Genomic DNA, 27,836 nt, shown 5'->3' on the forward strand with positions numbered 1-27,836 from the left:
GTAAATCTGATATTTGGTACAAATGTTAATTTTCATTGATGTTTTCCCCATTAATTAACCTCCTTTATCATGTAATTTATATGCCTTCAGAACATTATCAAAGCTAATGTCAAAGGAGTTATTTTCAGGTTGGGCTTAAATTGAAGACACCATAGAGAAACACAAAAATGTATCTAGGAGACTACTGAAATTCTTAGAAATTTGCTTCTCATACTGGAAAATTTTGTGGTATACTTTGGATGCATTGTATATTTGTATTTGAAAAATAATATTTGTAAGTTTTAGAGCTATCAAAGAACTCCCACAACTATAATTTCACTTCTTCCTCTTTCTATGCAACTCCCCTCCATACTTGTAAGATAGGAGGAAAGAGAGAAAGAGGAAGTGGGAAAAGAAATAAACATTTCCACAGCACCTATTGTGTTACTTTACTAAGAACTAGTTCAGTTTTTTCTGAACTAAAAAATGCTAACATAATAGGAATCTTAGGAACTGGCAGCTAGATTACCATTAAGACTTGTGGGCATTTGTTCTGGCTACTTTCCAAGATGACCCTCCCAGTGTCTTCTGGTTTGAACCACCTGGATAAACAAAAGCTTAGAGACACTTTAATCTTCAGCAGGATAAGTTCTCATTTTGTTTCTGGCTTAAGGTACATCATTTAATTATTATTTAAATTAGTTAAATTTCATCTGCCTTATAAATGAATTGGTTACCTCTTTTCTTCACATTACTTAAACTGAATGTTTAAGTAATGATAATGATAAAGTATACCTAAAATTGTGAAAGTATCTGCTACATTTTTAAGACTCAGATTGGGTTTAATCAATTAAGATTATTTTTGCTTGGAGACAGCCTCAAAGAATTAATATTGTCTATGAATACAGGTGGTACTCAAGGTCTGATGGCTCAACTTAATGATTTTTCAGTTTTCTGATGGTGTAAAAGTGATATACATTCAGTAGAAACCATACTTCAGATTCTGAATTTTGATCTTTTTCAGGGCTAGTGATATAAGATATGATACTCTGTCTTGATGTTGGGTAAGTGGCAATGAGTCCCAGTCCCCGTCAGCCACATGATCTTTGGAATAAGTAATTGATATACTTGCAAACCTTCTTTACCCATACAGCCATTCTGTTTTGTAATTTCAGTACAGTGTTCAGTCTGTTACATGAGATAATTCCACACTTTATTATAAAGTAGTCCTTGTGTTAGATGATGTTTCCCAGTTGTAGGCTAGTGTGTTCTGAGCACATTTATACCTATCTAGGCTAAACTACTATGGCTGTTCTGTAGGTTAGGTATATTAGACACATTCCTGATTAACAATGTTTTTAATTTACTATGGGTTTATCAGAACATAATCTCATTATAAGTCAAGGAAGATCTGTACATTAGTCAGGATTATTTCAACTCCAAATAAGAGAACATGTGGCTATTGCCAGCATAGACAATGGGAAGTTTATTACTGCACCTAAGGTGAAGTCTGGGGAATTCCAGGGACAGCTCATTTTGTGACTCAAGGAAGCCAGGTTGGATTCCCTTATTTCTCTCTCCTATTTGCAAAGTGGCTATATTCTTCACAGAATGCTATCTAAATGTTGGAAGAGAAAAGAAAGTCTTGTCTCCACCCAGCCTTTTTTAAGAAAGTTTTTTAATTAAAAAACACTTTTTATTATGTTTAGTTAACCACCATACAGTGCATCATTAGTTCTCAGTGTAGTGTTCAATGACTCAATAGCAGCATATAACACCCAGTGCTCATCACAACACATGCCCTCTTTAATACCCATAGCTGGGTATCTCTCCACCCCACTCCCCTCTAAAATCTTCAGTTTGTTTCCCAGAGTCCATAGTCTCTCATGGGTTGTCTCCCTCTCGATTCTCCTCCCTTCGGTTTTCCCTTCTTTCTCCTATGGTCTCTTGTGCTACTCATTATGTTCCACATATTAGTGAAACCATATGGTAATTGGTTATTACCATATTACCATATGGTAATCTCTGCTTGACTTATTTCACTTAGCATAATCCCCTCCAGTTCCATCCATGTTTGTGCAAAGAGTGGGTATTCATCCTTTCTGATGGCTGAGTAATATTCTATTGCATATATATATACCACATCTTCTTTATCCATTCATCTGTTGAAGGGCATCTCAGCTCCTTCCACAGTTTGGCTGTGGTGGACATTGCTGCTGTGAACATAGGGGTGCATGTGCCCCTTCTTTACACTATGTCTATATCTTTGGGGTAAATATCTAGTAGTGTAATTGCTGGGTCATAGGGTAGCTCTTTTTTTAAAGTTTTTGAGGAACCCCCATACTGTTTTCCAAACTGGCTGTACCAACTTTCATTCCCACCAACAGCATAAGAGGGTTTCCCTTTCTCCACATCCCTGCCAACATTTGTTGTTTCCTGCTTTGTTAATTTTTGCCATTCTAACTGGTATAAGGTGGTTTCTCATTGTGGTTTTATTTGAATTTTTTTGATGGCTACTGATGTTGAACATTTTTTAATGTGTCTGTTAGCTATATGTCTTCTTTGGAGAAGTGTCTATTCATGTCTTCTGCCTATTTTTTTGACTGGATTATTTGGTTTTTGGGTGTTGAGTTTGAGAAGTTCTTTATTGATCTTGGACATCAGCTCTTTATCTATACTTTAATTTGCAAATATCTTCTCCCATCCTGTGGGTTGCCTCTTAGTTTTGTTGACTATTTCCTTGCTGTGCAGAGATTTTTATCTTGATGAAGTCCCAAAAGTTCATTTTTGTTTTTATTTCCCTTGCTTTTGGAGATGTGTCTTGAAAGAAGATGCTATGGCTGATGTCGAAGAGGTTACTATCTATGTTCTCCTCTAGGATTTTTTTTTTTTAAAGATTTTATCTATTTATTTGACAGAGAGAGATCACAAGTAGGCAGAGAGGCAGGCAGAGAGAGAGGAAGGGAAGCAGGCTCCCTGCTGAGCAGAGAGCCTGATGCAGGACTCGATCCCAGGACCCTGAGATCATGACCTGAGCCGAAGGCAGTGGCTTAACACACTGAGCCACCCAGGAGCCCCTCTCCTCTAGGATTTTGATGACTAGGATTTTGATGAATTCCTGTCTCACACTGACGTCTTTCATCCACTTTGAGTTTATCTTTGTGTATGGTGTAAGAGAATGGCCCAGTTTCATTCTTGTGTATGTAGCTGTTCAATTTTCCCAGCACCATTTATTAAAGAGACTGTCTTTTTTCCATTGGATATTTTCCCCTAATTTATCAAAGATTAGTTGACCATGTAGTTGAGAGTCCATATCTGGGGCCCTATTCTGTTCCATTTATCTATGTGTCTGTTTTTGTGCCAATACCATGGTGTTTTGGTGGTTACAACTTTATAATATAGCTTGAAGTCAGGCAATGTGATGGATGCTCCCAGCATTGTTTTCCTTTTTCGATGTTCCTTTGGCAATTTGGGGTTGTTTCTGGTTCCATACAAATTTTAGGATTGTTCCGGCTCTTTGAAAAATGCCAATGACATTTTAATAGAGATGGCATTAAAGTGTAGATTGCTCTAGGCAGTGTAGACATTTTTTTAAAAAAATTTTATTTATTGGGGCGCCTGGGTGGCTCAGTGGGTTAGGCTGCTGCCTTCGGCTCAGGTCATGATCTCAGGGTCCTGGGATCGAGTCCCGCATCGGGCTCTCTGCTCAGCGGGGAGCCTGCTTCCCTCTCTCTCTCTCTCTCTGCCTGCCTCTCTGTGTACTGTGATCTCTCTCTGTCAAATAGGTAAATAAAAAATCTTTAAAAGAAAAAAAAATATTTTATTTATTTACTTATTTGACAGAAAGAGAGATCACAAGTAGGCAGAGAGGCAGGCAGAGGGGGAGGGGAAGCAGGCTCCCCGCTGAGCAGAGAGCCTGATGCTGGGCTCTATCCCAGGACCCTGAGATCATGACCTGAGCCGAAGGCAGAGGCTTAACTCACTGAGCCACCTAGGCGCCCCCAGTGTAGACATTTTAATGTTTATTCTTCCAGTCCATTAGCATGGAATGTTTTCCATCTTTTAGTGTCTTCCTCAATTTCTTTTATAAGTGTTCTGTAGTTTCTAGAGTATAGATCCTTTACCTCTTTGGCTAGGCTTACTCCTAGGTATCTTATGGGTTTTGGTGCTATTGTAAATTGAATCAGTTCCTTAATTTCTCTTTCTACAATTACATTGTTAACATATAGAAAAGGAATGGATTTCTGTGCCTGCCTTTTTTTTTTTTTTTAAGATTTTTGGTTTATTTTTGATAGAGAGTGAGCACATGTGGAGGAGTGGCTGAGGGAAAGGGACAAGCAGACTCCCCGCTTGAGCAGGGAGCCCAACATGGGGTTCAATTCCAGGACCCTGGGACATGACCTGAGCTGAAGACAGATGCTTAACCAACTAAGCCATCCAGGTGCCCCTTCCCTTTTTAAGAGTTAAATACTCCATGATGCACTCAGAATTTACCTTTTTTATTTTTGTCCATAGTTATATCATATTCCTAAAGAAGCCCTTGACAAAGAAACAGAATCACTATGATTGATTAAGATTAATAAATATTAATGTTTTGGGGTAGGTTGGAGGGTCCCTGAAGCACATTATCTACCCAAATGATGAATAAAGTTGGAATTGTGTTAAGAAGGATGAAGAATAGTGTCTTTTATGTAGGTGACAAATAGCATCGGCTGCAGTGAACAAAATTTTTTAATTAAAAATGCCAGTAGAGGTGCCTGACTGGCTCGGTTGGTAGAGCATGTGACTGGTGATCTCAGGGTCATCAGTTCAAGCCCCACACTGGGTTTAGAGCTTGCCAAAAAAACCAAAACAACAACAACAACAACAACAAAAAACCCCCAAAAAGCCAATAATAGTATATCATTCAGTAATATTTGTGCTGCAATAAAGCTGAAAACCCAACTCTAACTGGTTTAAGTAATAAAGAGAAAGGTTAAATCTAGAGGTAAAGGCTAGTTTCAGGCAAGAATTGAACTAGTAGTCCCAGTAACTGGGGACCCCAGTAACTGAAGATCGTTTGGTCTTTCTGTTCTTCACAAGGTGAGCTTCTCCCTAAGCCTAGCTCTATTCTGGTACCCAGACAACTGCCAGGGTCTTCCTGGGAAGACTCTCCTTTCTATCTAGGGTTTCTACCTTATTTACTATGGAAAAACAGGAGACTTTTCTATCCCTTAATCTTCAACAAATATCCATCATGTTCCATTGGCTTATATTAGGTTATAAGCTCATTCCTGAATCAGTGCATGGGCTGTGCAACTGATGTTTAAGCTTATAACACTGTAATATATTTAAAGCAATGCTTTTTATAACAGTAATTTTCTGACAGAAGTGGAAAAAAAATCAGGAAGACAAAATGAATGAGTGAATGAATGACTGAATGATGAATAAAGACCTCTCTCGGGGCACCTGGGTGGCTCAATGGGTTAAAGCCTCTGCCTTCAGCTCAGGTCATGATCCCAGGGTCCTGGGATTGAGCCCTACATTGGGCTCTCTGCTTGGCAGGGAGCCTGCTTCCCTTCTTCTCTCTCTGCCTGCCTCTCTGCCTATTTGTGATTTCTCTGTCAAATAAATAAATAAATAATCTTAAAAAAAAAATTTAAAAACCTCTCTCAATTATTATGAGTAGCCATTTCCCTAGCAAGAGTCTCAATAAATTGAATAATTGTTGCCTGGAAGATAGCTAAAACCAAGCAATTCATAAACATCAAATTTATAGGAAACATCTAGTGAAAGCCACATGAGCCTCAAAATCTTAGCAGAAAAAGAAGCTGGTCGTTTTGGATGCAGTTGTTGGTTTTGAAAAAGATGAAGTTATTCATTTGACATTTTGATATTGAGGAAATTGAATTAATTATTTCTTGGCTAAAGAACACACACAGAATTCAATTCGTTTAAGTTTAAATTTGCCTTTGATATTCGTTTATCATTTGAAGAGACTTTTAAAATCTAAATAAATGAGAAGTGTTTTTAGTAGCATGGACTATTTAGTGTGCAAAGATGTTTAATGTCAGAAACGTCAACATTTCTAAAGTGACAACTATACACACCACGAAGTAAAACATATATGTGTGTGTGTATATATATATACACACTTACACATATATTACACATATATGTATACATATATACAGTATATATACACATATATACACAGGTATATAAATATATATGTATAAATATAAAAATAAATATACATATATAAATATATATAAACATATACATATTTATGCACTCTAAAATATACCCTTGGACAAATTAATAGTGTCTAAGAGCCAGAGAGTGAACTACATAGTTCAGTATAGGGAGAGAAAGTAGCTCTCAACAGATGCAAGGGGAGGGTTCACAGCCTACACTTATGGATTGCCACTGCAATAATTACTTCAACTCGTGGACAAATCAGCTCCTCTGTGCATGGGCCTCTTCATTTATAAAACATAGATGTTAATCTTTTTTTTTTTTTTGACTGCTGAGTCCTATGATTGTATTAAAAATGTTGAAGTTCCAGGCATACATTCTAAACTATTTTCCAGTAACACAATGTGTTTGTTGGTTTATCTCTTGGCATTTAAGCTCCTTATGCTTGGTATAACAACCCACACTATGTACTTATTGCCTATAGTGGATACATGTTAAGTGCCAGATTCTTGTTGAATTAAATGGAAAGCAATGAAGCAATGACAGTGATTATGACCTTGTCTTCTTTAATAGATGGAACGGTAGGAGTGAATACCTTATTTAGAATTCCTCTAATGTCACTATGACCCCCCAAACTGCTTGTCAGTCTTTTCTTATAGAAAAACAGCCAAAGGACAGAAGTTGGACAGAAATACTTCTTTAGCTTTTTCATCCCCTGGAAATTAGGACCCTTATTGATGATAAACCACAAAGTTATATATTTGCCTAAGAGCATGAATCTCTCACGTGTGGAAAATAAGAATGCTGCCAAGTAAGAATTTCAATTAAAATTTTAAAAAACACTTTTAAAATTTGTTCTATAGTATTACTACTATAATATATGTTTGAAAAGCCAGTAGGGCACATAAATCCTTAGATTAACATCTCTCTGCAAGGGTGACATAGAGATGCAGGTGTGTATATCTGTCTGTGTGTAAACAAGTGTCTGTGTGGTCGAAAAATATCCAGAGAGGAAGTAGATAATGTGACACAAGAAGTAAGAGAGGGTAAGTGGCTACAACCCAATGGGGATCCTTAATCTGGACTTAACCCCCTTAATGTTGTACTCTTTATTGGAATAGCTGATCCTGCCCCTGTAGTATAAGATGGATAGAAGTACAGAGGGACAGAGAGAGAGAGAGAGAGCGCTAGAGAAAGAGACCGAAGGGAAAGAAGGAGAATGAGATATAGCAAGGCACCGTAGTTGAGGGGAAAAGCTACAAGACTGAGTAGTCATTGGGCAAATTTTGCAGAGAATGCTTTGGAAAAGAGTAATTCCTTTTTTTTTTTTTAATTTTTTAAAATTCAATTTTGTGTGTGTGTGTTCCATAATTCATTGTTTATGCACCACACCCAGTGCTCCATGTAATATGTGCCCTCCTTAATACCCACCACCAGGCTCATCCAATCCCCTAGCCCCTTCCCCTCCAAAACCCTCAGTTCCTTTCTCAGAATGATTCTTTAAAGTCTCGGCACTGTATTAGGTAGTAACAAAGTAGAATTTGCTATAAAATCCTAGTGACAAAGACTCTGTCTCAAGGAAGAACTCTGTAAAACTGCAGATAGAGAAGCTAAGAATTCTATGCTTTGTGTATAGTATAAGAAAGTGGCGCTACCATATACAGTCTGAAACTGGGACAGTGCAAGGGATTGGAAAGAAGAGTGGATCTTGCGGATCAATGGTAATGATGCAAAGTATGGACAGAAGCAGGAAGGAGTTGTTTCCTTATCCACAAATTCCTTAATGAATAGGATTGGAAATTAACATAAGAACTACATACTTTGCTCAAGGTAACTTTAGAAAACTGTGTAGAGTGTGTTCCATTGTATGGCTTTAGGCCTTCCCAACCTTTCATCTTTACAACATTCTGAGTCAAAGAACCCTTTAGATAGTATTAGAGATAGTCATGGGAACCAGGTGGAAGCATGTGACTATAGCAATCAAGCATCTGGAGTGGTAAGACTGGATAGGCAGCATCATTTTCCAAGTGCTGGTTGAATAAGTCCTGATCCTATCTGGATGTGTCACACATTCCATGTGCATATGTACATTATATATGTATATATGTATAAGCATGGCTAGGAGTTGGAAGAGAAGAGTACAATCATAGTCAACCAAATGCAAAGTTCTTAAACACCCTTCTATCAAGGCTATACTTTTATACAAAAACAGATTAACATATAAGTTTGATTTCATACAAAATTCTAATGGATTAACATCAATTAAGAGAGAAGTCTAAACAAATGGAATACTATAAATGAGCATTTCTGAATGGGACTTACTTGTTTTGGAAATGTGGATACATTCATTCATCCCACAAAGTGCCCATTATACACATACCTCTTAGTTAGATCTTAAGGATAAAACAGTGACTAGAAACTAGTCTACCCTGAAAGGGAAAATATAATTGCTCAGTTCTTCTTCTGTTAGTCATAATAATCGTGTTTGTGTCAGCACTCTCTTAATTGTCTCAGTTGCAAGGCAAAGAATTGCAAATGTTCTCCAATACCAAACACACGCCGTGATGAAAGCAAGCATCCTAAGAAGTATTGAAGTAACTGTACGTGTACTATATGTGCCTTAGTTTCCTATAGTCAAGAGGAATGTGAGTAGAATGATATATAAGAACTGTTCTCTTTCTGTAGAACTTAACACTAGAGTATTAAGATTCATGGAAAAGAGAAATCTGTGTTCAAACCAGGGCCCTTCCAATCACCTTGCTGTGTGAACATGACAGAATTACTAAGTCTGTGCTTCAGTTTCTTCATCTGTAACTAGGTCTATCAATACATCAGTATTGTACCTCATAGAACTGTAAGAGACTTAGGTAGGTTAATTCATGTCAAGCTCTTAAGATAATGCCTGTCACATAATATTTGCTAAAGAAATGTTAACTGTATTACTGTTATTGTCTACCTACGTTTTCTAAGCATATTCCCTGAATTAAAGTTTCCCATCTTTCTATAAATTGATAGATGAAAATAGATGTTTCCATCTAGTAGAATGCTCAGATAGAAGTTTCCGTTTGTATAGGTTCACAATCCTGTAGCTCTATTTCCGAAATCCTAAAAGTTCTGGAAAAAGAAAGTTTTTCATAGCTCATCTGGTGGCAAAATCTGACCTGACCTGATCTGAATTCATTTGGCAGCAGAATCTGATTTGAGCTGATGGGAAGCTATTTATAGCATTATATAACCCATTCAGTGTAAATATTATTTGAATATATTTGATTATGGAATATTGTCCCTATAGGGAGTACCTTTCAAATTTGAAAAATTCAACCTTCTGAAGCATATTTGATAAGAGATTGTAGAGCTATACTAGTCAGGATAGACAGTATAGAAGAAATTTCCATCTGTGGTTCTGCAAGGCAAGATTTATTAAGCAAGGATGTGCGTTTCTCCAATTATAAACATCCTGAACCAATCAGCTCTCTAGATCCAAAAAATGTGAAACTTGTTTCCTCCATGACATTCATTATCACTAAATCAGTCTTCCCTCCTACTTGTTCTTCCTGCTGTAATTTCCAAGGGGCAGTTATTTTGGTTTGGGAACATATATTAAATTATAATAATTCTACCCCCTCCACTTGTTGTATGGTCTTACCTTCTCCAATCTCTCTCCACATTCATACAAACACATCATAAAGTACAGGTTAAAACAGATTGAAACTGTTGTCCAATCACTATGTTGTACACCTGAAACTAATACAACATTTTATGTCAGCTGTACTTCAAGTAAAAAAAAAAAAAACCCTCAAGTGTCATGTTGGTGGTAGGTATGTATTCCCTCAGCCCTATTCTTGATTGCTTTTTCCACCTTCCTCAAGCTGGGATAAGTGAAGGATTTAAGAAGGTTGGGTCTTACTAAGCATATGAACTCCATTTTGCCCTCCAGCAAATGTCCTATTATGCCTGAGCTATTGGTTGGAAGAACTGTCTAGTCTTCAGGCAATTCATCTGGTTTTATCTCAGGAAGTTGACAGTAGATCTCAATCTAAAAGGCCTATTCTTTTAAATGACTCCTAAGATCTTCAGAGATGTCTAGGAGAAAATTCTTATACAGCTCCTTCCTCTGTGTCTCCAGGGGATCTAAAGTCATATATTTTACAACTCTCCAAAATAGACAATCTCCACATCAGATTAACTACAGTAACTACAGCTGGATTTCAAAATCTGATCTCATCAAATTACTTAGAGAAAGCAGCAGTCTAGGTAGAAGTGAACCTGAAAATCTTTTTTCCAGTGTGCTCAGGATGTTTTCTTTTTCTTCTGCAGTCAGGGAGGCCTCAAGATGTACAACTATGCAGTTACCAAGATGGCCAACAGTTAAGAGGTAAATGTAGGGGGTGCCTGGGTGGCTCAGTGGGTTAAGCCTCTGCCTTCAGCTCAGATCATGATCTCAGGGTCCTGGGATCGAGCCCCTCATTGGGCTCTCTGCTTGGCAGGGAGCCTGCTTCCCCCCCCCCCCCCCACCCCTCTCTGCCTGCCTCTCTGCCCACTTGTTATCTCTGTTAAATTAAAAAAAAAAATTTTTTTTAAAGAGGTAAATGTAGGCTTATTACAGATAGTCATCCAAATGAGTGGGGCATTCAAGCTCCAGTGAGGTGCAGACCCAACTTTAAAGGAAATATGTTAAAATGATATCTGCATTTGAATTCTCCCTGGGCCATTTGTTTATTATGTATCCTGGAGTAAAGTACTGCTCTGGGCTTCATTTTCTTGGTCTGTGAGATAGGCATCCTCATACTGCTTTTAGAGAATTGCTCCACAGTATAGCAGAAAATTACTCAGCTGGACTTCAAATTTAAATCTCTTTGACTCCAAAACCACTGATCTTGTCATGATACCTCTGGAAAATTCACACATAAAGCACAACATTTCTGCCTCTGCTGAACACCGTGGGAACGTATTAACAGACTGTGGAAGAGCTTTTGGATAGTGTAAGTTTTGGTGAAAGGACATGGTGCTGATCAGGGCTACATGCAAAACATAGCTGTAGTCAATTTTAATTTATTTTTAGATTGCAACCACCGCCTTAAGTAATGAGGTGACAGGAAAAGCAGTCAGGAGCTGGTCATGGATAGATGTAAACCCAGTGAGATGGTACCACATAGCAAACTTTAAGAAGTCTCATTGCAAGCATTGTGGAACTCATTGAGAGGTGAATGGAAGAGAAGGAACTGTAGCAGAAATGTCACCTGTTTATAAAAATCTAAACAGAAAGTCACGAGTCCCTCTTCCTGAATAATCCCCAGGTGTCTCCACTGAACACCTTCTTATCACCCAAAGGAATCCAATCAAGATAAGAGGGGGGCCAGTTTTCTCCCAAGCTTTCTGTAAAGGCAGAAGCCCTTGGCTACCTGGAATGCTTTAAATTCCACCATCTCTTTGGTATAAACTTTAAATATCATACTTAAAAGGAAAAAAAAAGAGTAAAGTACAACTTTTCTTCCCCTCTAACCCCATGAACTTGTTCTCATTGGCGATAATAGGAAAACAACAATACATCTGTTGTTACGATGAGGATGCCGGTCTTCTGTTTTACTGGAAGAGCAGTCAGAAGATACCACCATATGTGAGTAGCATTCTTTGCTTGATGTTTCCTTGTTCCCTGACAAAAACTTTTATTGGCAGGAGATGGTGGGGGCTGGGGGTTAAGTGGGTCTAGTGGTTAAAATAAATGGGTAAAAGGCTTAACATGAGGCAAAAATAGGGAATTGTGGTATCACTTCTTTCCCTCTCTCTCGCTTGTACTCTATGTGGTCATCCCCTCTGTGGCCCTAGAAGAAAAAAGTCTCTCTATGAGTATCTGTCAATCAATACATACAAGTTATGGAGCATACCAACTTGTGCTGAGAGGAATACCATATATGTGTGTGCATTTAGCTTCCCGTGATCACTTTATGGGAGAGGGTATAGGATATGTCCATTTCGATGACAAATAAACGGCACCATCTCTAGAATCATGAGGATTTCCCAGGTTTAAATAACGGCAGCAGGTTTGTTGCCCAGTTTTCCTTCACACTTCAGAACATGGTGCATGATTATTAGTATTTGCGTATCTCCATCTGCGTTCCTCCTCTGGCTTGTAAACTACTTGGGGACAGAGACGGGGTATCACCTGGCTTCTTACCTCCAGGACTTGAACACCTACGTGGCCCACAGTCATGTTCCGCAAATGTGGTTTGACGTCTTCGCAATATTTTGGGACGCACTGTTCGCCTTGTGAAATTTAAGAAAGCAGTCTCCGTTCTAGGATTTGATGATGCGACTGGTTGTAAAGGGGCATTGTGGGGAGCTATTTTGTGTTCTTGTTGGATGATGTGCTATATATAGTTTGAAGGTCACATTTTACATTAAAGTAAATATCTCAGTGGGCTACTATAAGTCATTCAGAGCAAGTTTGTTTACGTCTAATAAAATTACACAATGCATGAAGCTACAGGAAACTCATATTCTATCTTCATTTTCCAGCTAAATTAGGCTCCAAGAAAGGAAATAGACTTCTCTCTCACAGCCTGCCACTTTTAAACAACCTCAAAGGCCTATTCCCCATGGATTATACTTTGGCAGAACACTGCTGTTAGCCTGCATATGGGGTCATGTGAAATACTGTGATCTGGATAGTCAGTGGTCCACTGTTTACTACTGGACACTACCTTTCCATGCTCCGGCATGGGAACAAAAATCCCCATGTTTGCTACAATGGCAAAACAATGGGAATGATTGGGGCAACTGTGCTACATACAATTATTTAAACTCCTGTATATTTATTCAGTTCCGAACAATCACTCGTTCAACTCTGGGAGCTTATTGTTGTCTGGATTTCCCTATTACACACCCAACCCTTTAGAAGCATAGCTGGAAGTTTCCTTTTATACTGTTTCATTCTGCACCACTTACTTGCTAATGAAGACGGTTACATTAACCAGCAAATCTGAGAAAGGTACAGCATTGGTCCATTTGATCGTGAATTCTTCTTAATTACTTAGGAAGCCAAAATCAAATGTTGCCACTCGTTCTTGTCTGTTGAGCTTTTGAATTTTCTCTTACATGAGGATGCCAAAGGCTTCTAGGGACCCACTTCATAGTGATGGGGCTTAAAGGTAGATAGAGAATTTTACAGTATATCACCTTGAAAGCAAAATAGGCATATGTAATTTTGCAGATGTACAAACAAGACAGGAAGGGTCTTGCCTCTAGCTTCAGGGAGAAGCTAGAGATCTGAAATCACCTTGAGGCTGTGGAGATTCAGGAAGGTCAACTCTTTGTAATACATTCTGATTGTCTCCATCTTCTTAGACTCAATCACTCCCCCTGTTTGTTCTGTTTGACATGTCTCTTTCACACAGGTGCTTGCCTTGGCAGACATAGCAGAAGGAAGGAAACTGTGCCAAATTAAAATGAGCACAGTCTGAAAATACTGAAATTTGATCCTTATACTGATGCTTTTTCACAGGAGACGTAGTAAAAAAACAGACCAGAATTGAGATTCTGTTCTTCTCTGAGAAGTGAAATAATATATATAAGCCATTTAATCAAATCTTGAATTTTTCTATTTGTCTCTCTTGACCAGAAAAATAAAAAAAAAAAGAAGCCATTTATCATTAGCTCAGTGAACTTCAGTGTATCATCATCTTTGCACTTTATAACTAAAACTTAAAAAACAAACAAAACAAAACAACAAAACCCTCTGTTTATTAGAAAGCACTCTTGGTCTAGTGTCAAAAATGACAGTGCAGTTTATAGTTCTTTCACTAACCGGCCCTATGATGACGGACAAATTGTTTAGCTTTCCAGCATTTATAGCTGTTGAGATTGGGACCATTGAATATGAAGGGCATAGAAGTCTACAAAGAAGACAGCAAATTAAAAAGTTGCATATAGGATAAAAATAGGAAAAAAAATGTTTCCTAAATGCAGCACATCTTGAAGAACATATTTATTCATGTCTGGCATGGTATGCCTCAAAATTTAATTGATGTCTTGTTTTTATTGATCTCTTATTTTCACTTGGGAGCCAGGGAAAAATAGTGAACCTCATTTTGCCCACTCAGGGTTGCTATTTCCTTGCAGTTGAAAATAGTCATCTCTCTGTCCCTGTAGGAGTGAGGTCAGTTCTGGGGTCTTCTCACCTTCTTCTTCCATACTTTGCCGTTATGACTACCATACTGCTGTGGTTTGACAGAAAGCTGCCTGATACTTGTACAGTGTTGCAGTGATCACTGTTGTCCCAGTGCTCTCCTGAGTCCATAGCTGATTGGTGTCTGAGATACAGCTGGTTTTCCCTGCTTTTCAGATGTTACAATGGAACTGGCCATTGGACGGGACCTATTCCCTGGTTTCTTCTCTAAATGTCAAAACTGTCTTCTTGCCCCAACCCTAGCCCTCTTTGAGTCTCCACTCTTTTGCCCCTGACTCCTCATCCCAGATGGGGGCGCAAAGGAATTCCTGTTATTTCCTTGGCTAATATCTAAGGCATAGGGGATCAGAAGTATTCCCACTTCTGGCCTTTCAGCATGGGGTATCTTGGAGGGCACACTGCTCAGGCTATGTGGTAAAGCAGTGAATCTGCCCCCGTTTAACAGGGTGTTTATACTACTGCCTATTGCTTTCTCCTAGAGATTTGACCTTGTGTCTGTCTTCACATTTTTTTCTTTTTCTTCTCTCTTTGGCTCTTCCCCCCCAGGGACAGTAAATTAAGAATTTTCTTTATGTCACCCCACTTAATATCCTTTCCTTTTCTAGGGTATTGTCTTGAGCCATCTCTCCAAGCTTGTGTTCTTAAAATATGTTGTAGGATATAGGAAGAGTAATAATAGGTTTCCATTCTTATTGGTAAAAAATGCTTGAATATTAGAAGCTTCATATGAATCAACCTATGAAAGAATATGATTTTGAGAATCTGAGATAATGACCCTTTTTGAACCCTGATTTTCAAAACTATTATCTTCTTATGGATTTAAAAAATCTCAGTTTGAATGCCAAAGTTAAACAATTATTCTTTGTACTATACAGTTGGTACTCTGCCCTGCCCTATTCTAAGGAGTAAATCTTAGTCTCAAGGTCTACACTTAATGGCAAAAGGAAATTCGAGGAGAAATAAAAGTAAAAACAAGTTACTAAGACTAGAAATTATATCAGGATATTTCAAAACACTTTACTACTGCTACAAAAATTCAAATAAAAAAAAAAACCAGTAATAACAGCTCTAAGTTTTCCTTGAGCAAGTAATATGATAGCACTAATGTACTTTTATCAGGGAGAAGTATTATTAAAATTTATTTCTGTTCTAATTTATTTGGAGTTTTTATTCTGTTTTGGGAAGGTGAAAGATGAGACAAGAATGAATGATAATGTTAGCTCATAAGTAATCGTTCCTAATACTTCTGTAAAAATTCAGATGTAGAAAAACATCTTCATATAAACTTTATTTCATTTAGTTCTTAGTAGAAACCTTTAGACCTTTAAGTTCTAAAGGGAAAACCTGATCTGGCCCAAGTCAAAGAGCTCTCAAATTACATTACCAGGGGAAATTACTGATCTTAGACTATTACTGCATTTTAAATATTTCCTTCTTTTAAAAAAAAAAATCATTGGTCCTGAGAAAGAACCATAAAGTTTGCTGTCCTAGAGATGAACAAGCTATGAGTATGTGTGGAAGATGCATCAGATGGCATGACTCTTCTGCAGAAGAACAAAGTGATGGCATTAAGCCACTCTGAATTGGGAACATATTCTTAGAAAGCACCAACCCTGAGTAAACAATAAGCACCTACATTCCTTCACAAATATACTTCCTGTTTATTACAGTCTAGCTGCCATATCGGCAGAGTTTATACACTGTTGCTATTGTGTCTAGAAGGGCAGAATGCTGTGGGCTACTGAACCAAGTATCTCACCTGTCATTTCGTATTGACTCAGTTGATTACAAAGGGGATAAGGATTATTACAGGTTTCCTTGGTTGCGCCATTTAGTGAAGAGTCACCACAATACCAAAAATTTTTGGTGACTTACTTTTTTTTCATGTTTTGCCTACAAGTTTTAGCTGCTGCTAGTATACTTAATGGAAACTTGAAACCTCTTGAAGTAAAATTGAGGTTAAATATTTAATTATTTGAAGTAGCTGATTAAGATAGAGCCAATTTAAAGTAAAAATTTTAAATAGGTGTTAGACTAACATCTAATTATCTAATTCTTTCAAGAAAAAATAATTGAAAGATTTTGTGATGTATCTAAAAATTCTGTGATATTAACACTGAATTACACTGACTAAAAAATTATAATGTGCAAAAAAGCTTTTTGATGTGAATGACTTGAGACAAATTTATAATCTAAATCTAAGGCTTTAAGGTAAATGAAACATTTCAGTTTGTTCTAAAAGAGAAAATTTGAAAAAATTTTGCCCCTATATAAATGAATTATTTACTTGTGTTGCTTTAAAAGGATTACAAAGCTAACTTGTGGGTTAGTTCGACATTGTTCATTGGTGTGATTCCTCTTGTAAGCAGGAAGTCAGATGTTTTCAAATTCAGAAAACAAGTGACACACACACACACACACACACACACACACACACACACAATAAGGTAACATTTCATACCCATTAAGATGGCTACTATGAAACAAAAGAAAACCACCCACACCCCCCAAATCCCAGAGAATACCAAATGTTGGCAAGGATATGGGGAAATCAACACTTGCACATTGTTGGTGGGAATGTAAGATGGTACAGCATCTGCAGAAAATGGTGTGGCAATTCCGCAACAAACGAAAAATAAAATTACCATATGATCCCAGCAACTGCCCTTTTACATGTATACCCACCCCCAAAAAATTAAAGGAAAAACTCAACAAATATTTATACACCAATGGTCACAGAGAATGCTGCTAGCTATATTCGTGATAGCCAAAACATGGAAACAAGCCTAAAGTCCATGGGCAGATGAAGGGCTGAATAAATGTGGTACATGCTTCCGATATATGATTACTTGGCCTTAAAAAGGAAGGAAATCCTGACACATATTCCAACACAGATGAACTCTGAAGATACTTTGCTTAGAGAAATAGGCCAGTCACAAAAGGAAGAACAATGATTGAGTCCATTTAGAAGAGGTACCTAGAAGTGTCGCAGTTATAGGGACAGAAAGCAGAATCTAGTTACTGAGGGCTGGGGGAGGGGAGGGAACAATTCATGGGCACAGAGTTTCGGTTTGGGATGAGGGAAAAGTTCTGGAGATGGATGGCAGTAATGCTAGCTAGCTACATTATAATGCTAATAAGTAATGGACCAAATTATACACATGAAAATGGTGGAAATGGTGAATTTTTATATTGCATGTATTTTATTACAATTAAAAAGATGTTAGTTTTGGTTCTCTAAATCGAGATTAGCCTTAACAATATAGCTACTTTCTGAATTTCCTGTCCCTATTGGTTACTGGCATAAACTAATAATCCTCAGTTTTGTCTTCTATCAAATGAGCAAGAGGAACTGGGTAATCTCTGGCTCTTCTTGAGCTGTTATTATCACTCTGGATGATTAAATGGAAAATATTAAGCCATTTGTCTGTTTAAAATGGACTGATTTCAGGTTTACTTGTTTTGCATTCCGGTTGTCTTAGGAAAGCATTTCAGACTATGAGTTTACTTTTCCTTGTCAGTTATACTTCTAGATGGCCATAAGCACACAGTTCAGCTAAAATTCATTGGTATCTTGGCAGATATCTTAAATGTAAAATATTGATAGAAAGCAGCAATTTTCATCCCATAAATATAAATCTCCATCATACAAACTTAACACTGAAAGTGTAGAATCTCCATTATCATTATCAATCAATGACAGAAAAACAAGACTGTTGTTTCTTACTTAACAAAACACAAAATTCCTTTCTATTTTCTAAATTAAAATTCATTACTGTATGATGAAAACAACACAAATGAAAGGAATAGTCATTTATAGAATATTGACTATTTTCCCAAGTGCTGTATAAATTACCCATATCCCAGTTGTACATACAGAGAAATTGAAGCATAAATGATACAACTTAATAGGTTAATAAGAGAGGGAATTGCAAAGTAGTTTCCCTATTGAGCTAGATTGGTTGGTTCCTTTGTCTCCTGAGATAGCTTTATTCTGATTAAGTATACCAGTCAGGGTAGTCTTGATTAGTCTATAGGAACAAATAAACCTGGAAATGTCAGTAGCTTAAAATACAAAAATTTATTTTTCACTCATGCACAATCTGTTGCAAGCAGTTCTCCAGGCAGCTCCTTTTCAGCAGACTCTCAGGGATCCAGGCAGGATGTTTGTATCTTAGGACACTACCATTTCTTCAAGAGCCTTCCAGTTTTCCCAGGCAGAGAACTAAAGAGCTGGGCAGGGGAAGAGCAGGGGCATTTCATTGTCTCAGCCTGAGATGCGATCTGTGTTACTTAAGTTGGAAATCATATGACCCTACCCACCTGCACAGAGCTGGGGAAGGTGGGTGACACATGCATGTTCAGTGAGCAAAAAATGCCTCTGCCCAAATGGGGCTCTTCAGTCTGAGCTATTCCAAGTGGTATGAACTGATTGCATCCTAAGTGCCAGAATAATTGTGAGAATTTTTTGCTGCTGCCTAACAAAATGCCACAAACAGCAGCTTAAACAAGACGAATTTACTCTTACCATTCTGGAGGTCAGAAGACCAACATAGGTCTCTTGAGCTAAAATCACAGTGGTGGACAGTCTGTGTTCCTTCTTGGAAGCTACAGAAGAGAATCTGTTTCTCACATTTTCCATTTTCCAGAGGCTGTCCACATTCCTTGGCTCCTGATTCCCATTCTATATCTTTAATGCCATTTATGTTAAATCTCTCTGACCCTTCCTCATGATCATGTTTCCCTCTGACCACAGCCAGGCAAGGTACTATGTTTTTAAGGAGTTGTGTCCTGAGGCCCCACCTGGATCATCCAGGATAATCCCCACATTGCAAGGTCCTTAATATTAATTGCATATGCAGAGTCCCTTTTGCCCTGGAAAGTAACATATCCACAGGTTCCAGGGTTTAGGATTAGAATATCATAGGCAGGTAGGTGTTAAATTTAATGTTACTAACTGGTTGCCATCTTAGAGCAAAATCATTTTCGGTAGAAGTTTTCATTTCCCTGGATTTTATTTCTCTTAAAAACTATTGGTTTAAATATGGTACGGTAAGACAGAACTTGAGACCAAGTTTTTTATCATGTCTATTTGCAGTGTATAGCTATTTTTGTTCGTTCCTATTAGTGCTACTATTATTAGTAAAACCAGCTTAACTTTGTTTGGGTGATTTCCCCTTTTCTGCTCTCAGGCCATATAATTCGGGTGCAGATGACCTTGTTAAAGGCTCCATGGTGCCCATGTAGACCAAGCATACCCATCTAAAACTTCACATTATCCAATTGTAACAATCTACTTAAAAAATTTCCCCGAGAGAGTGAATTGCAGAACTTTGGTGAGACGGCTCTAAGAAAGGAGTTCTTGTCTGATGGGGGGTGCTAAGCATATGCATTGCAAGTGGGAAGCTACTTGCTGGTGTCCACCTCAGTCCAGCAAGTGGGGAATGAACCCACTATAGAGGAAAGCAGGATGGAAAGACAGGGACAGAGTCCCGGATCCCGCTGAGATTATCCACGCATCTAGACCTAGCCATGCTTGAGATTTTTATTATAAAAGTCTACACTTGCTCTTTTTGGTTTAAACAAGTTTAATTTGGGTTCCTGATACTTGCAACCACATGTGTCTTGACCGATGAGCCAATAATCGGTACCTAGTACCCTGAGGCACTAGGGTATTTCATAGGCTCTGCCCACCCAGAACAACTGGTGTCATCATTTATACTTCTCTCTGCAATGCCACACAGACCCAGAAAATTGTTCACAGCCATGGCAAGCAGAAATTTTTGTGGGTATTTACTTTTCTCTTTATAGTCATGCAGAGTGTTGAATGCTCTCTTGACGACCAGTCCAACAATACTTTCATGGCCAAGTATGATGTTTGTTCTACAAACGCATAGACATAGGAGGCATTCGGAAATGGCATTAACGATCAAGTAAGCAGTACTTATGACAGTCATTTGAAGAGCATTTACTAAACTATTTGAATGAGGGCAGGAAGTTGTTTTTTTTTCTTTTTTTTTTTTTTAACAAATATGTTGTCAATGTCGGGACCAAGATTCAAGAATGGAAAATACTGTTTTATAGCTTCCTACTGTTGCTAGACTTTTCAGTTATGGTTAAAAGAAAGATTCACATCCCTCAGCAATTATTCTTTTGTATATATAACTTATTTTCCAAATTGGGGATCCCCATAGTACTGAAGTTTGAAAGATCTTATTAAAGTAACAGAATATATAATACAGCACTTAAATTATAAAACTATGTATGAATATAACATTTTATTTAGAAAGAGCTAATATGAAGAAATAATATTTTGTTGGGACAATGAGATTATGAGTTACTTTTATCTTAAAAATTTGGTTAATATTATTAATGAAATAGTTTTTAAGTACTATATTTTTAGTGGAGATAAGACTTATCAGCTTATATGTAAGAATGCTTATCTAAATATGCTCTGATTTTTTGGATGTATGTAACAGTTTCATGGGTCTTTGATTTAAAGTGGACTACCATTAACTTTCAAACAGTGTTACCGTTCTCTCACTCCTATAACATTTTCCCCTGACCTCTGTTTCCTAAGGGTCAGAAAGAACATGGTCCTGGTAAACTGTCCTAAACTTGCCTCTTAAAATCCGCCATGACTTCTGAGCAGTTGTAGAAGTAACATAAAGACAATTTGTATTGATCCCCTTGTTCTAACCATGAAACAGGGATAAGGCACTGGGAATCAGTTCTGAGTTTCCTGACAGCAGTTTGGTGTAGAGAGAAGGGCCATAAGCTTTCCTCAAGTCCCAGGAGGATAAATGAAGCTATCTGCCATATTAGAGTCCCTATGTTTCTAATTTGGGATTTTGTTTTGTTTTGTTTTCTGAATTTTCTGAACTGAAGTAAACTAGGCAGAAGAGGTTTTCAGAAACATCTCTCAGATTTATCAGAGGCTGCTGGTCTTCCCTCGCCACAAAACCCAGAAGGCTCTCCAGCATGGGTTGAAAATACAAATTCCTGTATGGGCTAGTGAGGTAAATGTGAGTGAGCGAACAGGGTTAGTGAGGGCTGTAGTGGACTCTGGAACACACGCGATCTCAAAAGGAGGCGACACACAGCTCTCGCCATTTATCCTGTGCATGGAAAAACACCAAATCTGAGAATTGCTTGGAATCTTGTTAAACAAGTGGATTCCAGGCCCACCCCAGATATTCTAATTTAATAGGTCTGAGGTAGGCCCACGATTTTGCATTTGTGTCTCTCATCCAAAGTAATTTGGATGCCAAGGGTCCCGAATCCTTCTTTGAAAAACACTCTTGAAAGTTGCAGACTGAGGAACAGAACTTTCCAGGTTCTAATGGGTGGCCAGTGAAGGAGATCAGAACACGCTACCCCAAAATATGCTGCTTTGGCATGTTGGTTATTTGGAGCTGAAGGAAGTTGAGAAACAGCAGAGACAGGAAGGACGTTGTCCCCTCCCCCTTTCTCCCTCAGAGCAGAGCAAAAATTTCCCACGAGAAAGGTACCTTCCTTGTGCCATCCTTATCACTAGAAATACAGAGTTGATGCTGAGCGGAATCTGTACAAACAAACCTTGCTAAATGACCCCAATCCTTCATTAATTTTTCCCTATATGTTTACCTTTCCACAACTGACTCCTTCTAAAAGCCCAACCCTTTGTTCTTTGTCTCCAGCATATCACCCTTTGTTAAAATGGTGTCTGAGCTCTCAGGACTAACCATGCTTTGAGGTTTTCACTTCTTTCCTGTGAAGCTCTGTGTCATATAAAAATATTAACATCAAATATATTTGTATGCTTTTCTCCTGCTCATTGTCTTATTTCAGTTTAATTTACAGGCTCCAATTACAGAACCCAAGAGGATAGAGAAATAGGTTTTCCTCCTCTACACTAAGTCTTGACTCAGTTGAAGAGTGAATTCCCTGCCAGCTCCTTGACCACTTTGCCTAAACCATTTAAGACCATTTACTATCTGTGATGGAGCCACAGGCCTCCATCTCCCTAAATAAGATGTGTGTGTGTGCAGGGAGGTCAGGAAAAACTGATTTTTATTTATTTTTGCTGGACCAAGGTTGGGGATGGTACCTGGTTAGTGTTGCCCACTTTCAACTTTGGTCTTGGTGCAGAAATTTGCTCCAAGGACCTTTATAAAAAGAATACCTTGAAGAAAGCTCATACGTTTCATCCAGCTTATTACCCTGATACTCTCTCATCTATGCCTCATTCCACTTGGCACATTTCCATGTTGAGAAAACGAGGTTGCTCACTGCTCCTCTGGCTCTGTGCTTGAACGACTACTGTAGGTAGACTCCTAACTTGGGTTACTGGGGTTGGTTTGACAAAGCTTACAAATAGGACAATTAGGTAATGATAGAGAATAGAGCACAATCACAGGTGAAAATAGGAAGCATTTGATTAGGACTACAGGTCAGGGAGGAACCAAGTTAAAATAGGACTAGAATGTTGCAATCACTCCAGTGTGGTGGGGTTTGAGATGAACCATCAAAATTGTGTGTGTTGGGACACCTGGGTGGCTCAGTGGGTTAAAGCCTCTGCCTTTGGCTCAGGTCATGATCCCGGGGTCCTGGGATCAAGCCCCACATCGGGCTCTCTGCTTCAGCAAGGAGCCTGCTTCCTCCTCTCTGCCTGCCTCTCTGCCTCCTTGTGATCTCGGTCTGTCAAATAAATAAATAAAAATTTTTTTTTAAATTGTGTGTGTTGGGGATTGATAAAAGGTGAAAAAGTGAGCATGAGAGGGATTCTTGACATCTCTTAGGCTTTCTTTAAAGCTAGTGTAGAAACAACCTCCTTCTTTTTTCTCAGTCCATCATCATTGAATTATTTTTGGTTTTATTTTTAATTGTGTTTGCTTTTCATATCTAAACTAATGTCTCTGATTTATCTTTTAGTTTCCAGACTGTTTATATTTGTTTACTTTTCTAATCAATCAAATTCAATAGGGATGTGAATCTAGTTTTATAAGGTGTCTGGCACCTCATGTATATATTTTTCTCATCAGCAAAAACTTTTACTAATCATTCATAAAAATGAAAAAGAGACACAGGTTTGGCACCAAACTCCTAGGCCCTCCTCCTTTGCCTTACGTCTATCTAGAAGAACTGTGGATTACTAATGATTGTTCATGCCATTTCAGTTTTTGAAATGATTGATTTTTTGCCATTTGGAATGGAACTATTTTTTGTTGTTTTAAGTTTTTGTTTATCTATCTAGGAGAGGGAAAGAGCAGGAGCAGTGGGGGAGGAGCAGAGGGAGAAACAGTAGGGAGTAGGGAGCCCAATGTGGGACTCAATCCCAGGATCCTGGGATCATGACCTGAGCTCAAGGCAGACACTTAATCGACGGAGCCGCCCAGGCGCCCCTGGAATGGAGTGATTTTTCATGCCATTACCTAGCAATGCTATAATTTAACGAAACAGTTTAATTTCTTGAGGAGCAGTCCAGTGAAACAACATGGAATGAGTAGCAAGCACTACGTAAGCTTCATGAAAACAAGGAATCTGTTTTTCGTCTGCCCCAAGTATATGCTTAGTTTTATGGTGTGAAATAAAATTGATGATAATCCTGTCTAATTGTTTAGATTAATTCATATTTCTGCTTAAAAAATAGCCTATATAAGACTCATGTTTTTAACCAAACTGTATATTGTCTTGAGAAAAACATTTTATCCTGAATCCGGTAGTTAAAGTGTTTTTCTCGAATCAGTCCTTTTGCAGAAGAGACACCAGCTATTCAGTAAGACCTGAGCCACGCAGCAGCAGCATCTCTTATGGCACATACTGCTTTAATAAAAAATAATTTGAAAGGAAGCCCAGTTAAATAAAAGAGTTTGCTCTGTTTCTCTTACTTGGTATTTAAGCCTGTAGGAGGCCAAGCAATTATGTCCATGAGGCCCAGGCTCAGGATTCTTATCTGTTTATCTGAGTCTCTGGTGCACTTATGAGAATGTTTTACGATACGTAATATGTGTTTCTCTTTTGTCTTCCTGAATCCCAAATCCTTTGTACTCATCCACTCTAAGTATTTATCGGTCTGAGGAATAACTGGAATTTGTTACAAAGAAAATAGGAGCAGACTCTACTCTGCTTTGGACCTTCAAAATTGGGTTATGCAGCCAGCCACATGTGGATGACCATCCTTCCCAAAGATGGCCAAGGCAATATATCCCATCTCATGTACTCTTCTGGAATGCAAACTGGCTACCACCTCCTATCAAGATGTAGAATCTAATTTCCCTCCCCTTGAAACTGGACCAGCCTTAGGGACTCTCTTGTAACTAATAGAATAAACATTACTCCATTTTACCTGTACATCTGAGTTTAGGATGAACTGAAATAAGCCACATGGCTTTATGGGTGTAGCATCTCTAAGAAGAAGAGATGCCTCTGGGAAAAGGAAGTGGCGTGGAAGTTTCCATCTGTTTTTTTCCCAACAAACTCTTAACAATGTTATTCCAGTTTTAGAGCAATGAGGAAACGGGGGCACAGCCGAACTATTGGGATTAGCAGAGCTGGGATTCAGATCCCTGTTTTTCATTTTCTGTTCTCCCTCCTGAGAATGAGATATTCAAGACAAATGTTAAAATGTCTCTATCAAATAATGGATAAACTGCCACTGATGCAGGTGCTTTTTGGATCTGGCTGGACACTTTTCTCTGGGGATCTGAGGCTACTACTTGAGCATCAACAGAAACACGGACTTGACTGAGGTTAACCACTCAGGACACCTATCATCCCACCTGGAATTTAGAGCCCCTTCCTCCTTATTATGCTCATTGCATTTCCTATGGAATGTTCACACATTCATGATATCTGGGCAAATATTCAAAGACAAATGTGCAAGTTCTTTTGAGAACTTACATTTGTGGAAACACTGCACACAATGAGTCTGGTAATAGAAGATTATGATCAAGCCCGGATCTTCAAGCTCACAGATGAGCTCTGAATCTGCAGGGTCTCTTGCTGGATGACTGGGTTTGCATGGACAGTAGCCGAGTTCTCCTTCATCTCATTGATCCTTTTTCTTTTTTCTTTCTTTATTTATCTGTGGTGGGAGGGCATGTGTAGCCCCCTTTCATATTTATGGGTGGCATTTGAGAAGTTGTATATATATATATATATATATATATATATATATATATATATATATATATATGCCTTTAAATTCGGAAGCAGGCCTTCTGCTTGCTGACTTTAGAGCTTTATAATTAAGTCAGCCCTGTTGTTCCAGAAACTGTCTCTCAACATTTCCTCTTCTGCAAACATTGTGTGAGCCGATGGAGGCTCATTCAGCAGCCTCAGAGCAGAGCCTGGGTCTCTGCTTCTGGGTGTCTTCATTTTTCCACTGCTTGTCTTCTACATCTGTCCTCCTCAAGCAAATGTCAGTTTAGGATGGTTGCTTTTTTAGCCCTCTTTTAACCTATCTTAAACCACATCTTAAACTGTTTTATGGGAAAGAAGTCTCCCCTATACCACCCTTATGCTCTAAAAAAAAAAAAAAAAAAAAGCAAAACAGAAAAATAAAAACATCATTCTAACTTTTAATCTGGAGTTTAAAATAACCAGCATTCTATAACATTGGAACTCCACTTCAAAACACATCCGTGACTCATGAGTCATTTACTAAATTTTTATTCTCTTCCTAAAAAGCTACTTCACTCTAAGAAACCCACTCTCTGGATGTTATCACTGCCCTGGAATCCGGAGCAGGCGCCACAGAGAAGGCAAAACTGAGGTCAGGGACCCGTGCTCACAGAGCAAGTCTGTCTTCCTCAGAAGTGACCCACGTGGTCCAGAGCCCCAAGTCTTGTTGAGAAACCATAGTTCTGTCCTAAGTACAGAATTGCTACAATTTACCCCAGAATCCTTTTGGCCCCAGCGGCCTCCATCCTTCTACCCTCTCCCTCTCTCCCACCCCAAGCCTGAGAGCTGGTAGGACAGTGCTGGGGATGTACATCTGGAAATGGGCCTCACTGTAAGTCTGGTCCTTCCATATCCTGCGTACTTCATGGGATCCAGCGACCTTTCTCACTTGCTGTGCTGTGTTAGTGCCCATCTCCTCCCTGTTTATCCTACTTCTCCCTTCTTCTACCCCACACCAACCTTCCTGCAAAACAGGGCTACTTAATGTTGCCTAAAGTAGGGCATTTTTTTTTTTCTTAAGTTACTGCACCTATAAACAAGCCTCTAGTACATAGGGAACTCTGATTCTGCTAACTAACTCAGCTCTCCTACTCTACTAGCTAGTATTTGGACCACATTAAGAATTCTTTCAGACCCTTAAAATATTCTTTAGCCTGTTTTAAAGGTATCCATTTGCTAAGTTCCTATGTTAATGATAAAGCTGAAACTAACTTTTTAAAACCTCTTTTAAAAACTGCTACTGTTGGGGCACCTGGGTGGCTCAGTGGGTTAAAGCCTCTGCCTTCGGCTCAGGTCATGATTCCAGGGTCCTTGGATCGAGCCCCACATCGGGCTCTCTGCTCGGCAGGAGCCTGCTTCCCCCTCTTTCTCTCTGCCTGCCTCTCTGCCTCCTTGTGATCTCTATCTGTCAAATAAATAAATAAAATCTTTAAAAAAAAAAAAAAAACCCGCTACTGTTGTACTACCCAGTATCTTAAAGTTCTCCTTTGATATCAGGAGGGGCTAAATTACTGGATATAATCATGTCAGATAATTCCTTCTGAAGCATATTAACCTATGTTTCAGTATTATAAAAGTTACTTTTGAAGTAAAACACATTAAAAAGACTCTTAAATATTTTCACATCCTCAAGTAATTTTTTAAAGGGCTTTCCTAAAGTAAAACATCTATTTTAAAGCAAAATGTTGAAGGATAACAAAGGAATGAGAAAATCCTCTCAAGTTAATTCTTAGGAGAAAAACTGAGAAGAGAAAACATTATATATGCCCCTTTCTGAAAATTGTATTATTCCATATATGCATAAGGTTGGTTTCCATTAAATGATACTAAAAATCTTCCATGGCCTTACCTCTTCTTCTAAGAGTGGCCTGATTAGATATGCCTGCTTTCACATCAAGAATTGCTTTATTGTTTGCACTTATAACCCGAGAACCTGAACTTACACATTCAAAACTAGACTACTGGGAATTCAGCTCTGCTTCTATGAAATTCCCCTTCTTTCTTGTTATCTTCTGTAATGTGGTATTACTTCTGCAGACTTTCGGTATGGATTAATTGAAGACAGATATTCCTTTTTTTGGTGACCTTTCCTCTCTAAGAAACTAATATTTTACCTCACTTTTTTTTTTAACCTTTTTTAGACTGAATATAGAATTTTTCCCTTTAAAACTACTTTGAGTAAGATAAGCTTAAGTAGATTCTGCTCTAATATAGCATATGAGATCTAGTTCAACTGGGTGGAATCAAATCATGGTCACATGGGAGGGAACTACTGTGTAACAATATTTATTTTGCTTTTTTGGTTATATTAAAAATCTGTCTAACAGGCATA

General features: G+C 38.3%; 1 protein-coding gene and 1 long non-coding RNA gene across 4 annotated transcripts in view; one reads left to right on the forward strand and one right to left on the reverse strand.

The window, feature by feature from the left end:
* Positions 1-27,836, forward strand: part of LOC116586637 — a 228,083-nt gene that overhangs the window by 128,503 nt on the left and 71,744 nt on the right. The window contains exons 2-3 of the long non-coding RNA XR_004284092.1: positions 10,474-10,531; positions 11,691-11,773. This is a non-coding gene — a long non-coding RNA (uncharacterized LOC116586637). The remainder of the gene's footprint in view (positions 1-10,473; positions 10,532-11,690; positions 11,774-27,836) is intronic.
* CCDC192 (coiled-coil domain containing 192) overlaps positions 1-27,836 on the reverse strand; it is a 194,650-nt gene that overhangs the window by 13,886 nt on the left and 152,928 nt on the right. The gene's annotated exons all lie outside the window — the stretch shown is intronic.

This window comes from Mustela erminea, chromosome 3, assembly GCF_009829155.1.
Source record: "Mustela erminea isolate mMusErm1 chromosome 3, mMusErm1.Pri, whole genome shotgun sequence".
Lineage (NCBI taxonomy): Eukaryota > Metazoa > Chordata > Mammalia > Carnivora > Mustelidae > Mustela > Mustela erminea.